The sequence below is a fragment of the Adiantum capillus-veneris genome, chromosome 4 (genome assembly GCF_014529385.1).
Source record: "Adiantum capillus-veneris isolate H3 chromosome 4, ASM1452938v2, whole genome shotgun sequence".
In the NCBI taxonomy this organism is placed as follows: domain Eukaryota; kingdom Viridiplantae; phylum Streptophyta; class Polypodiopsida; order Polypodiales; family Pteridaceae; genus Adiantum; species Adiantum capillus-veneris.
This window is the reverse complement of record NC_140934.1, coordinates 41,784,484-41,799,850: the sequence shown is the minus strand read 5'-3', so window position 1 is coordinate 41,799,850 and position 15,367 is coordinate 41,784,484. Positions and strand designations below refer to the sequence as shown.

At 42.5% G+C, this 15,367-nt stretch overlaps 1 protein-coding gene across 6 annotated transcripts in view; it reads right to left on the bottom strand.

The window, feature by feature from the left end:
• LOC147459029 (uncharacterized) overlaps nucleotides 1–11,976 on the bottom strand; it is a 42,524-nt gene extending 30,548 nt beyond the window's left edge. For 4 of the 6 annotated variants that reach the window (XR_015187830.1, XR_015187829.1, XR_015187828.1 and 1 more), the window contains exons 1-2: nucleotides 11,544–11,976; nucleotides 11,221–11,330 (exon numbers count right to left, since the gene is read on the bottom strand). The gene's annotated coding sequence lies outside the window, so the exon portion shown is untranslated. The remainder of the gene's footprint in view (nucleotides 1–11,220; nucleotides 11,331–11,543) is intronic. The other 2 variants (XM_086510407.1, XM_086510408.1) reach the window with 2 other exon arrangements.
• Between the last annotated feature and the right edge of the window lie 3,391 nt (nucleotides 11,977–15,367).

Sequence of the window (15,367 nt, the reverse complement as noted above, 5' to 3'; positions counted from 1 at the left end):
AGCTCCACCACTCGCCGCTCCTAGACTTGTGTGCGTCGTTGCTGTCGTGGCAGACATGCATTGGACAAGACTGTGACCCATCCTTGTAATAATTATCACTGGCGTGCCATTTGACCGTTGGACACTTAAAATTTGGAAAGTGTGTCCATACTGGTACTGAACTGATTCCCAGTCTGGTGCAACCATACTGGTGTTGATTCTAAGATCAGATTGATCTGGTCCTTCTGGTACTGGTTCTGAAACTCGAACTGGTTGCACATGAAAAAGTCCAAAAATATCTGATTCCGGTATCTCTTGATCAGCAACCTCTAGTTCCTTAGTTCCTTGTTCTAACCCAGTTTCTCTGGTCTTTGAATAGTAGAGCTTAATCTTTGCTCCATTATACACTCCCGGCAACATCAGTCCATATAAATCTTTCAATCTGAATGTGCCATTGGAGAAGACCCAATCGACCTCAAAAGGTCCTGCCCAAGCAATCTTCAAATTCGGCTTCTTTGGATCCAATCTAGACTGATATAGAAGCACTAAGTCTCCTTTCTGGAATTCTCGAACTTTAATTCGGCGATCATGCCAATCTTCCTTCGTTGTTGAACAATTTCTTGTTCCAATATATCCCTTTGCCTGAGTTCATCTAACTGCATCAGTTCATCCAACCTTTTCTTAAGATTATGGTTGAAGTCTAATCCATACTTCACAGCCATTCTCAGACTGGGGATTACAAACTCCATAGGAACCACTGCTTCCGTACCATACACCATTCTGAATGGTGTCATTCCAGTAGTTACCTTATAAGCTGTCCTATAAGCCCATAGAGCAGTCTGAAGCTTCAAGTCCCACTGGTCTGGTTTCTTTTGCACCACCTTAGTGAGAATAGTCTTTATTGTTTTGTTGCTACTTTCAGCCTGTCCATTGCATCTAGGATAGTAAGGAGTAGATTTCCGATACTTGACTGAAAGCATATCCAATAGGATTTCCATAGTATCATTGATAAAATGTGTTCCTTGATCGGTCACAATTTCTACTGGACATCCATATCGACAGACAATATTCTCAAATAGAAACCTTGCAGTTGACTTGGCTGTGTTGTCAGGAAGAGCCTTAGCTTCAACCCACTTGGTAACATAACAAGTAGCCATCACGATATACTTGTTCTTCCTGGGAGTCACCTTCTTAAAAGGTCCCATAAAATTCAGTCCCCATTTCATGAATACTCCCAATGGTTGTATTGGCATTAAGAGAGTCATGTCAGCAGTTGTTGGTCGGCCCATTCTTTGGCATATATCACAAGTTTTACAAAAACTTCTGACATCAGCAATCAGTGTTTGCCACCACAGGCCTGCTTGCAGAATCTTCTTGTAGGTCACTTCGTTGGAAAAGTGTCCACCAGACTCGCCATTATGCGCTTCTGAAATGACTTGCATTCTTCCTTTCATAGGGATCTTCGAAGTATACCATCCACACCTAGTCGATAAAGTACTTGAACAGTTCAGCTAACTGGAAGAATGGAGGAACCAGTTGATATTGGTGTAATGGAAGAACCAGTATGTTCTGAAGAGTACTCACTGGATCAAAATAATGATTCAGAAATGAATGGACCTTCTTGGGACTACGCTGAAGAATTGACCAAACGAAAAGGAGGCGGACCAAACTGGTTGCTTACAGACGATCAGGAAGTAGAGGAGTGGAACCTGGGATCAGAGGAAAATCCCAGAATGATCAAAGTCAACAAGCACCTCAAACCGGCAATGAAGGAAAAGGCACGAAAAATGTTCCAGAACTATAAAGATGTGTTTGCCTGGGAACATACAGATTTGAAAGGAGTAGATCCTGAAGTCTGTCAGCACCGAATACCACTGAAACCGGATGCTAGGCTAGTAAGATTGCAAAGATACCGGATGAACCCCAACTATGCAAAGAAGGTCAAGGAGGAGATTGATAATCTTCTTAAGGCTGGGTTCATTACGGAAGTAGCAAGCAGTGATTGGTTATTTCCCATGGTCGTCGTTCCTAAGAAGAATGGGAAATTAAGAGTTTGTGTCGACTATAGGAAACTAAATGCCTAGACCATTAAGGATCCATTTCCCTTACCCTTTACTGATATGTTGCTTGATGAGATCGCAGGATATGAGATGTATAGCTTTATGGATGGTTATAGCGGCTATAACCAGTTACAGATTGCTCCTGAAGATAGGGCCAAGACCACTTTCATCACTGAGTGGGGAGCATTCATGTATCTGGTGATGCCTTTTGGCTTGTGCGATGCACCAGCTACTTTTCAGCGGTGTATGATGGTGATGTTTAATGAATTTCTTCATCGATTCCTCGCTATTTTCATGGATGACTTCACTGTCTATTCAGATGAGGAACAACATCTTCTATATATGCCATGATTGAGATTACAGATCAAGATTACAGTGAATATGATTACAGAGAGAGAAAGTACAGCCGACAATACTGCTACTGATGCTCAAGTACAAGTATAGCCCAAAGCGCTAATACAAGTGATAACAATTGCCAAGCCGAAAATAATGTAATGGGCTCTATTTATACACTTCGGGTTTACTATAGTAATTACTCTAGTAATTACTGAGTAATTCGCTACCCATCGTCTAAGAACACGTTCCCACATGGTGATTATCTAGCCGTCTACAAGACGCCAGCTTTTGGGACCGACACTTTTGGGCACGGAACTATGACGGGCCGTGTCGACTCTCTATTCAACTGTGATTAAGCTTGTGAAGTACTTGAAGTGATTCTCTGCTCTGTCTTGCAAGATTAACGGTTTGGGATGTCCAAGTCTGTTACAAAAACATTTCTATACAGCACTAAATTGGTACAACAAAGTACCACAAACTCTCAAGACATACACAAGCAATATCAAACAGTACTAAATAGGCACTAAAACAATAACAAAAGAAATCCAAAATAGTACCAAATAAGGACCAAAACAATATCAAAACAAGTCAAATTGTACCAAAATAGTACTAAATAATAACAAAACAATACCAAAACACTAATAAGGTAGTACCAAATATGTAACAAAATAGTACTAAAATAGGTCAAATTGTACCAAAACGGTTCTAAATAGCACTATATTAAAACAACAAAGTACCCAAAACTCCCAAGATATACCCAATGAGACCTAATAACTTGTCACAAAAAAGTTCCAAACCGGTACTGAAATAGTTTACACTGGTACCAAATTAAGCATAAAAAACACCAAAGATAGTATCAACATAGCAACCAAGACATATTTACCATTACCCAATAAGACCGAAAAACTTGTAATAAAAAAGTACTAATGTAGTATCAAAATACCAATGCGCCATCCATCTCTCTTTCTTTATGCGATGTTAGATTAGCCACCATAGCTGCCTTCAAATGAAAGCCTTGGGGTCTGATATCCACACTCTCTCTCTCTTTCTTTGCACGATGTTAGATTAGCCACCATAGTTGCCTTCAAATGAAAGCCTTGGAGTCTGACATCCACACTGAAAGAGCAATGACATCCATCCTTTGATAGATGATGCTTGCAAAAGTCAAATCGCCTTACTCCTATCGATGCTGACAGCTTCAAACGCACCTCAAGTCTGTTGCAATTAGGTCATTATGTGTGCATGCGTCACACACACACACACACACAGATGCCAAGTGGAGAGAATCCCTTTGCCTTCGTATGTTGATTGAAGGGAGTTTGGATGATGGCAAGTCTTCACCTTCACATGTTTGCATTAGGACAGATTGTGGAATGCAAAGCAACACTGTAACCTTCAAGGGTCTACAGATTTAGCGTGTGCCTCTTCTATTCCCCTTGGTGACAGGCTCTTTAGCTTGCACCCCAGCCCTGACAAGCTCCTTCCTCTTTTGCAACAATCGGGCCTTTGATGATGGCCATCAACTGGCCGAAAGCAAGAAGACAACAGAGGGGGCCGACAAAAAGAGCTTGCAGGCAGCTTTGCTTTTTTCCGTCTCCCTCTCGCTAAGAGCCTCTCTGTGCACTGCTTATTGCGAAGAACTCTTAACAACATAAGAGCATGTATCGACATGGTGCATTCATTGAATGACGTTGCCCATATATGTAGCAATAGATTGATGGGTAGTTTTCTTACTTGCCTCTACATTCACCATACTTGCCATGACATTGATCCTTCTTTGATTGCGCGGACATCATTGATTGAATGGAAACTACTCATTGATATATATCTTAGTTGCATACGTATTCAGGGTGGTTTTGATCTACCATTTTGTTGCTCTTTTGGTAGCTAGCGTGTTTGCTCTTTTTGTAGCTAGAATGACCAATGAAAGGGACATGTCCATGCACTAAGTCTATGTTAGGAATGTTATGATGGTTTGGACCCTATTTGCACTCATCTAATTGCATTTAGCAAGCTCCTATATCTGTATGCCGACCTTTTTGCTAGAGGTTACTTACCTCTCTCTCTCTCTCTCTCTCTCTCTCTCTCTCTCTCTCTCTCTCTCTCTCTCTCTCTCTCTCTCTCTCTCTCTCTCCTACCTCCTACCTAATAATAAATATCGGCCTGGTTGACTACGTGTAGGTGAGGGTGACGGGCAGAGCCGGTTGTGCCATGTTTTTTTTTAAGAGGGGGTTGGGGGGGGGGGGGGGGGGGGGGGGGGGGGCGCATTTAGTTTAGAGCTATAAGCGGAGGCTACCTCATACATGCAAGAGCACGCATGTAGCCTAGAGGTAAGGTAAGTGCATATGATACCATAGGTAACACGTTCAAGACGCATGTGGATAGCGCGTTCAACTTTTGATCAAATTCTCCCAGCCGGTTGGAGTTGATTGGCAACCGACTGTGGGTGCATTGCCACGAGGTCAACCAAGCCGATATATAACCAACCCACCCTCTCTCTCTCTCTCTCTCTCTCTCTCTCTCTCTCTCTCTCTCTCTCTCTCTCTCTCTCACACACACACACACACACACACACACAAGAGGTCAAGAATCCCCTAAAACACCTATTTGCTTTTATCACTATGTACAAACAAAGACATGCTGAAGATTATTTTCTCCCCTCTGATGGTGGAGAATGCATGTCTCATGCAAAGTGATGCTTGAAGGTGATTCCTCCCTTTTATTTGTTGACGATGCATGTCTCCTGCAAAGTGCATACAACATACCCTCCCAAGGACAGGCCTCGTGATTGTTTCTCTAAGCAACTGGAAAATGCATAAAAGTCGCCCTCAAGCATAAGTGAATGTTGTCTCTCCTATGCACAGGCAGATCCCAACCCACTGCAACCAATAAATACATCAATAACATGGAAATCCTCGTTGGTGAAAATTCTAGTTACCAGCTAAAACAAACACAAAAGAAAATGATTATTTATATGCACAAAATTCAAAGATTCGAAAAATTGAGAGAACACTCTCCTCCTCTAACCATCTTCCCTAATGAAGTCATCATCCCTCTTAAGATAATTCTCTTGGAGATGGAAAATACAATACACAAGATACAAATTCTCCAGCTAAAAGACTATTGGAAGCTCCATCTATGGAATTGTCTTCCAAAGCCTCATCATCGAAAACCTTTTCTGTTTTCTTACACAGCTTTTAGGAGCTTTGGTAGAATTCTAGAGGAGCCATAGTTTTTCCACACGTCGGACGCACACGGGTACGGAATTACGGAATAAGTACGAATCAAACTACCCAAAATTCCACACGTCGGTCTTTCAGATAGCCTACTATATAGGATGCTACATACTACACCACCTGGCACTGGGCAATGGGCACCATGTTTAAAACTTTATACACAAAGACAAAACCATAGAAACTTTATACACAAAGACAAAACCAAAACCACAGAGAATAAAAACTGGAGATGGTGCCTCTAAGTAATAAAGTAACCTCCACACAAAAAGGAGTGAGGACTGGTCACTATAGAAGCAAACATTCAAGAGTGTAGTCTCTTGAAGGCTGAATCCAAAACATAAGCAGAGAGTCAAGACTATCTGCTAGAATCGAACTGTAGATACTAGAGTAAACAGTGAACACTGAACACCATACGGCATAAGTAACTAACTCTCACCATAGCTCACATCTCATGGTCATAAGCAACATCATCCTCGTCCTCGTCCTCATCCTCATCACCATCAACTGAGCATGATGCTCCAACATGACTGGTATCAGCAATGGGAATAGGCTCTATCGCATCTGTAGTACTCTCTGCAATGGCCTTCTGAATCTCTTGCAAGGCAAGCAAGCGGTCCTCATCTTTTTCCTTATTGAGCATTTCCAATGTGACCTTCATTCTCTCATAGCCACACTCTTTGATTTTGGATATGAGCCTCAAGTTTGTGTGTATGTACACAAGCTTCTCTGTATGAGATGGGAGTAGCCTACTTCTTCTCTTGGTATGAATGAGAGAGAAGGTGCTCCAATTTCTCTCACATGGAGAGGCACATGTCCCTTGAGAAAGCACCCTCAAAGCAAGAGCTTGCAAAGCGGGTGTGCAAGCCCCAAAATTTCCCACCATTTTACCCCCTCTTGAATCCTATTTGAATCTTTTGCAATTGGATGAGCAAATGACTTGCTTTCAGCTTTATAAACGTCAAACTCATCAATTAGGGTGCCCTGCAAGGTCAAATCACCCTTGGTGTACCTCTCCAAGAATGTCATCCATCCTTCATGCACCTCGTCATCATTGTCTTGCCCTTTTCCTCGCCATATAGGATGCAACATGTATCCAACAGCATGTAACGGTGTGTGCAACATATTCCATCTTTCAATGCATACATCCCTAATCTCTCTCATCATTGCAGCATCAATGCCTTGCATGCTTTCAATTTGCTCTACCATGTGATCCGTAAGCTCGTACATAAGCCCCATGGTGGCTCCTTCCCTGTTAGCCAAATGGAGAATTTTCAAAATTGGAGCAGTTATTTTTAAAATCAGACTGACCTCTTGCCAAAAGGACGCATTAAACACAATGTTAGAGACCTCAGTAGCCTTTTCAGTCTTGGATCTCTTCATCTTCACAAATTTGTCATCAATCATAAGCTTGCGCAGACCTTGCATGCATCTCTCATCCACAAAATTGCCAACATAATAAAGTAGTACGCAAATCGAGTGGCTGACGGCTTCACCAAGTCCTTCTTGCTAAGTTGTCGAAACGATGCCAACACAATAGACTTTCTTGTCACAAATGTGACAATCTTTGTTGCATCCTCCAGCACTTTTGAAACCCAACCAATCTGCCCAATGTCCTCAAACAAAAGGTCCAAGCAATGGCAAGCACATCTGGTTTAAAAAAATGTGTTTCCACTCCCTTTCAATCATCTCCCCAGTGCCAACACAATTGGTTACATTGTCCATGCATACTTGCACAACATTTGATGGGCCAACCTCTCTGATAACCTGTTTGAGATGCTTAGCAATGAATTCCGATGTCTTTGTTTCCCCAGATGTGTCTACAGCTTTCAAAACTAACCCATGAATAGAGCATGCAAGAAGTTAATGATAGGCATGCACCTAGTGTCAAACCATCCATCACACACAATAGAGCGTCCATATCTTTCCATTTCTTGCACACACCCATGATCTCAGTCTTTACGCATTTGACCTCTTCATTCAATTTTGTGGTGCACAAAGCATGATAAGAAGGGGAAACATACGAAGGACCTTCTTATCCAATAGCTTTCACCATCTGCAAAAAGTAAAGGCTCCTTACTTTCCATGAAGGAACATCTTCAGCATAAAAAGCATACGCAAGGTTTGGTATGCTTGCTTCCATGTTTGCAAGCCAGATGCACTTACCAAACCCCCTTGAGCAGCCTTCCTATTCTTGCTTGAGGACCCCACATTGGACTTGGAAGAGGCACTTGCATTAGTCGTTCCCTTAGCATGTGTACTCATTGAAGCACCTCCTTGAGCTTGAGAGGCATCTCCTTCCAAATCATTGACCAATGCATCCACAAACGCAGCTCTGTCTTCTTCCTCCGTATCACAAGACGGGCACCACGTGCCAATAGAAAAGAACAGACTTGAAATGACTTTTAGCACTTCAATAACAACTGAATTGAAAGAGAGACGACATGTGACACCGAGTGGCGAAATTCCACCCCAGAGAGTATTGGCCCCAAACCTTGGCGCCCCTTTCGGTATTTCTTTATATTGCATCATCAAAGTACAAGCCGGTACTCCAGACTCTACACCTTCTCCGGGAAGCATGCCAGAGAATGAGCCCTAGCCTCATACTTAAAGGCTCTTGGCCTCAAAAGCATTTACAGTAAAAAGCTTTTAAAACTCAAAAGCTCCTGGTCCAAAAAGCAATGTCAAAAGCTGTCAACGTAATTTACGAAAATCCGTACAGCCTGCCACATCATCAGCCAACGCAAAACACGGAAATCCGTACAACCTGCCATGTCATCATGTCAACGCAATTTTTGAAAATCTGCCACGTCATCAGTTTTTGCGTTTGTGCGTGTCTTGCTTTATTTTCTTCCTTTATGTCACTTGGGGCCCATCGAACGGGGTCCCCATAAGTTGGTTGGTAAGACTTCTTCTGTTACTTGTTCTTCTTAGGGTTTAGGCCCCTCGGCCACATCTGCAAGTTGGCTCCATTCTTTAGGCTTTGACACGTCAGCAGTTTGTTACATCTCCCCTTCTTGAAAGAGAGTTATCATCCGCGATTACAGCATATCTCCAAAACAACTCAAGTTAGCTCAAAAAAAAATTCCGAGGGACATTTCGAGGGACAATCAGTTAGCTTTTTATTAAGGAGTTAGCTTTTCCTTTCTGCTCTCTTGATCAAGGAGTTAGCTTCTCCTTTCGACTGTTTTGAGAGCACTGTCACAAGGCGGGCACCACGTGCCAATAGAAAAGAACAGACTTCTAGCACTTCAATAACAACTATTTTGAAAGAGAGAGACGACACGCGACACGGAGTGGCGAAATTATCCCAGAGAGTATTGGCCCCAGACCTTGGCACCCCTTTCAATGTTTCTTTATATTGCATCATCAAAGTACAAGCCGATACTCCAAACTCTGCACCTTCTCTAGGAAGCATGCCAGAGAATGAGCCCTAGCCTCATATTTAAAGGCCCTTTGCCTGAAAAGCAGTTACAGTAAAAAGCCTTTAAAACTCAAAAGCTCCTGGTCCAAAAAGCAATGCCAAAAGCTGCCAGCTAATTTACAAAAATCCGTACAACCTACCACGTCATCATGTCAACGCAATTTTCAAAAATTTGCCACGTCATCAGATTTTGTGTGTGTGCGGGTCTTGCTTTATTTTCTTCCTTTATGTCACTTGGGGCCCCATCGAACGTGGTTCCCATAAGTTGGTAGGACTTCTTCTGTTACTTGTTCTTCTTAGGGTTTAGGCCCCTCAACCACATCTGGAAGTTGGCTCCATTCTTTAGGGTTTGACACGTCAGCAGTTTGTTACACTCCGACCTTGCATCTGCATTCAATCTTCTAACAATCTCTACAACATCGGTTGGGGCCTCATCACATGGGCCTCCAACACCATGGCCACCAATGCCCAAAATATGTGCACGGATACGCAAAGGACCACCGTCTGATAAATGCCCACAATAATTACATGTGCAGGTCTATTTTCCTTTTGGGAGGCACTTCACTTGCTGCACATATTGCCACTCGGGACGCTTGGTTTGGCCCATTTGGATTCTGCAATGTGTCTTGGCTCTCACAAGAAAACGTCACGCCACGCGATGTTTAAGGGCCCTTTAGGCTTCGTGGGCACGGGAGAAGATGAAGGCCCCGATCACCAAGGTGAGCAAGAGAGCAAGAGAGGGCTTCGCGTCAAATCTCACCCACCTCAAGTCTCTGCAGTGCCTGCAGAGCTCTCCAAACATAATACAGAGAAGAGAAAACTCTTCGCGTGGCCAAGTTAGTGAGTCGGCAAATTTTTGGACCCTTTTTTTTCATGCGCTGCCTGGCCGTGCGAAATCCAGTTCCGTACTTCATCCGTACCCATACCCGTACGGCAACTCATCCGTACGCGTCCGAAAAAAACTATGAGAGGAGCCATCTTCATGCACAACTTGCCTTCTACATGCGTATCGAGAACATAAGATCATGCCTTCCCCGTTGCCATTTCTGTGCTTACGTCAAGCTCATTTTCGATTATGAAAATGAAGCAAAATTCTAGAATCTAGTAACCCTAGATGCTTTTAATGATCTATTAATTCACTTAACTTTCAAAATATTTGAGAAAAGGAAGTACATGTTATATAGTCAAGCAAGCATTGAAGACTAACTAACTCATTGTGTAGCAAGTAAATAAATTCTAACCAAAAGACGAGGTCAAGCAGGTAGTAGCCACATAAATGAACCATTTCACAAGACTACTAACCACATTGAAACTCATCAAAACACCCCCATGACGACAGCTTGGAGAAGATCAATGGATATACATGAAAGATAGAAAAGAGGGCTTTGTATTTCAAATAAAACCATCGTATCTCAGCTTTGTATCACTCAGAGCCATTTGAAGGACTACTCTTCTCTTTTATCAGCTAGAAATCATCATCCTAGCCAAAGAAGACATACTAGTCGAGGTAACAAAATTACATATATATCTTCAATCTTAGAAGACAACCTCAAAATTTGTGAAGCACAAACAAGGCTGCCAGGTTTTTTATCACTGTCAATTTTTCATCTTGTATTTCCATTCCAGAATGCGCAATCACTTAGTCAATAGCTCCACTACGGTATATTCGAATATGGAAAACTGTAAAGCATTCTCAAGATCCTTTGCTATGTCCTTTAGGGTATCCTACAAGCTGATTATCTCACTCGAATACGTATAGATCTATGTAACTGACAATCAAGATGTCTGCATTAGATGAGCCTAGATACTCTTAGTGTGTTCTCTCCCTGATTTCGCAAACTTCGTCCTTTCTACATGCACCTTTCGGAAGGACAATCCTCACCTTGTTTGAGCACTCTTGACAACATTAACTGAAAAAGAAAAGATGGCAGTCATCCCAAATAAAAGAAAGAAAAATCTTTTGAAAATTACAACCTTCATTCAAAGGAAACTCCAAACTTCAATAAACAATTATCCACATGTCATGCAACCATGCACACAAAAAGCGTATAAAAATTGTGGCACAGCGTACTCTCTCTTGTTCTCTCTCAAGCACAAGCGGAAAGAAATGGTTAAGACATGAACCGCCCCCTTTCTTTTGAAGAACAAAAATTGATCTCATTTCTTTACATCAGAAATCATGGCCTACCTTTGGTAGTTTGCAAACATCCTCAAACACGGCCTATGAGGCGCCTCTTCACGGTGTGTAGATTGATATCACAGTAACAATTGCAGCACTTGGGTTTTCTCAACCGACTGCTGCAAAACAAAATCATCAGCAAGCAGATCAATTTCACATTAGAGAGCCTTTTTGTACTCCTCTCATCTCCTCCCTCCGGTCCACAAGCACACTGACCGTCCGTGTGCATGTGGGCAGTCAGCGTGCTAGGGGACCAGAGGGAGGAAATGGAAGCAGTACACAGAGCATACAAAGAGCAGAGAAAATAAATAAGCTCTGAGTGGATGTTGTACACAAAAGATAATGCTCGTAAATGCTCCCAAAACCTCCAAATCGCGAGCGAAACAAGGAACACACGCTTCCGGACACTGTGAATTTTGAGACCACTCACTAGGATCTGCTCAAAATTTGATGTGGCAACATGCTTCCGTGCGGACTCTAAAAGCTCCTTAATGAGCAGCTCTAGTCAGCTCCTTGAACGGATTCTGCCCACCACAGAATGCCGGAAAGCTCCCAAGTCCCATCTCCGTGTGTGAGCGTCCGCGGACTGGCGAGGGGTTGGAACGCTACCTACGCAGAGCAACGGAGAGCTGCCTGGCGAGAGGTTTCAACGCTGCCTACGCAGAGCAACGGAGAGCTGCCTGGCGAGGGGTTTCAACGCTACCTACGCAGAGCAATGGAGAAGGATAGCTTGCTAGTAGGCGTGCCCAATTTTGGATTCAATAGTTTGGCGAGAGTATCGATCGAGATACCTTTGAATGAAAAGTCGGATGGTGTGAGTTGCAAAAGGAGGAGATGGCACCTGGAAGAGAGAGGGAATCGAGATGTGGCATTTGACATCAAAAGCGGGAAAGAGGGAAGGATTTTTTTTGTTGCGCTCTCTCTCTCTCTCTCTCTCTCTCTCTCTCTCTCTCTCTGTTCGTCTCATTCTCTCTCTCAAAGACGCATCGAAATTTGTAGGCAGTATGGAAAAACGAAAATTGTGGTCATTGCTACTGAGGGGGAGCAACAAAAATGCTCATCGCAGTCCTCCTCTTTCTCTCTCTGTCTTTCGTGCATGCACTATGCTGGGTAATGGCTCTGTTGAGTTTGAGTGGGCGCTACAGTCGCCAAGCCGATGCGAGCAGAGCAAGAGCCGACGCGAGAGGCCTGGGGTGGGGGGGGGGGGGGGGGGGGGTTACGTTTTCATCTGGAAAATCAGGGGACATGGAGGGAATCGGCGTAGATTCTATCTAATGCGCACGTAGAGCCAGAAGGAGCAATCATGTTTAGTGATGATAGCTTGCTAATAGAAAGAGGAAAATGGTGTAATCTTTCTAGCACCCAAAAGTGCGGTAGATTGGTTATACCATTTCTATTCTAACTAGTCTTGCTTGGTGAGCGTTTCTATAGAACTTAACAGGACATACGTTGGTCGACATCAAGCATCTAGCACTGAAGTAAACAAAGTACAAAGCGTATCGAAGAATTTAAAAAAAAGACTTGTGTATATGATGACTAATTACCTCTATATATGTCAATAAAATGGTCCAATTTTACGGCATTAATGAAATTTTAAAAATGAAATGCATGTGTATTTATTCTCCAAATCAAGTAATCAATTTTCTCTTATTTCTCATAGAACCTGAGAGAGAGAGAGAGAGAGAGAGAGAGAGAGAGAGTTTTTTGTTGTTGGAGTCAAAGGGAGCAAGGAGTCTTGGCTGTATCACACAACCTAGTGCAAAACATATTTGAGGAGGAGAATGCTAGGATAAAAGATTTTCCTTGTGCTACAAAAGGATTATACAAACAAAATATTGGGTTGCAATATATAAAATGCATTGCCAAACAAGGATGTACACAGATTCACATCAACCACCTAGAAATGAAGTAAACATGTGCAGAGTGCATTGAGTACTATAATACATAACTTGAATTGCCAAACTATAAGAAAAAAAGTGTGTGTCTATTTAATATATAGATTCAACGATCGAGATTGACCATACACTACTGAGGAAAACATGTGGCTAAACTAAACGTAAGGAACCATTCACAAACTTAAAAATACAGAAAGCACCAACATACTAAAAGTTAAAATGCACTACAGACCTGGTAATCGTGTATGGGTGTCGTCCAATTGTGCAAGCCGAAGAAAAATGTTTGAATCAAGCTACATAAAAGCAATGTGAATAGTTAAATGTTTTGTTTTACAATTAGGCACAAAGTGAAAATGCTAAATATAGAATGCATGTCATGCAAAAATGCCGTACAAAAGTATGGTGCAGAGTTGGCACTGTGGTCTCTCCAAAATTATAAGAAACGGACGTCGTGCCCTGCCCCATAGAATTTATGTGTTGCGCCAAGCAAAAGTATAGACATAAGAAATTGGATATAGATAACGGACCTTGCAATGTTGTTAAGCTGAAGTCGTGGTTGTGCAGTCCAAACGTCTAGTGTTGCGAATATATGTATTCTCTGTCAGACACAAAACATGAGTTAACACAAATACAAAAGATGCATGATATAGATTAATTTTAAAGAGAAGTAGAGCAAATTTTATATTGTACGTCGTAGACGGTGAAAGATTTATTTTATTAATGAGTTCTCAGCTCATAAGCTCTGGTGCAAAAACTATAGTAGAATCGCTCAAAGGATAAGTACGAGAAAAATTTAAAGAGAAATTTACGTTAATGTAATGGAATTGGCCTATTTAACTTGAGAGTAGCGGAAATTAATGAGAGTACTTTTGAGAAATGACTTTGTGAGCATAGCGTGAACATAATTGAAGATAGAAACATAATCATTGCAATTAGTTAACTTGGCATGATCAATACTTTTGCAAGAGAGAGAATTTAGAGAACATGACAACAATTGAGGACCGGATTTATGTGGAGCCAGTCCCCCCTCCAATAAGCATTTGTATTATGATTTCTCCCATTAAGAGAGACTTGTTACAATACAATCTTTGTGTTCCTTGTGACCTAGGTGATGCAATGAAGATGGAAAGCTTCATGCATCACAAGCATAACATAAACTTGAAGAAAGCTTTAACTATCCCAAGCCTCAATCTCAAGACCTCAAACACCTTCGAAGGTGGAGAGAGCTAGCAGGGAATGAGGGTAGGGAAGAGGAAGAAGAAACATTTCATAGGAGAAGAATTAGTTCCTCACTTATCATAACTCTTCTTGCTAGCATACATAATAGCATAGTAATTAAGATGGAGAAGATGGCAAGCTCAAGCATTGAAGCATGGCACTTGGTTGGATTTGCACTCCATAGCCAAGAGTGTTGGTGGTGGCTCTCAACTTCTCAAGGAGCTTGGAGAAGGAGATGGAGCTCGTGCACTTTGCATAGCACACAATAAGAGTGTTTTTAAGTGTGTGTGGGTGAGTACACCCCCTAAGCAACCCCCTAGCTTGCTTGGGTCGACCCCCCCTTGTAGCTCATGCTTGAAGCTCATTGGACCCCTCCAGGCCTAGCCAATCACAAGCAGGAGGCATTACAAGCAACAAGGGTAGCCTTGGAACAAGTGTCCCCCTTTCCCCTTCAAGAGAGAGGACTTGATAAATGCAAAATCAATGAATTAAATCTCCTAAATTATCATTGGACCCCTTGGGTGGCCAACCAATAGGCTTCAGGCACACCATGAGGGCAACATGAGGAGGAACTTGACAAGTGTCCTTTTTGCTTTCTTTGTACCATGCATGCCTTGTGTGAATGTGTGGGTGTTCTCTCTCATTCCCCCTCTTGTAGGGCTCGCCCCCTCCTTGTAAGGATTGAATCTTGACCTTTTGACACCTCAATCCCCTCATGCATAGGCCCGGTTCCCACCACAAGCTTGTCCCTTAAGCACTTTAAGCTTGGGTTGGGTTCTCACCTCAAGTATAGCCCTGGCATCTCAAGCATGTCAAGCACCTCAATCATCAAGAACCCCAAGCATCTCAAGCACCTCAAGCACCTTAGTCATCAAGCATGACAAGCAGGACGAGCACCTCGAGCTGGGTTGGGTTCCCGCCTCCGCCTCAAGCTCATCCCTAACTTACCTAAGGTCAAAGGACTTTTACACACATTATTGGAGGTCTTCAATGAAGCTAACCCTAAGGTCTTATGCTCCATTGGTTAGCCTTGCTCTTTGATA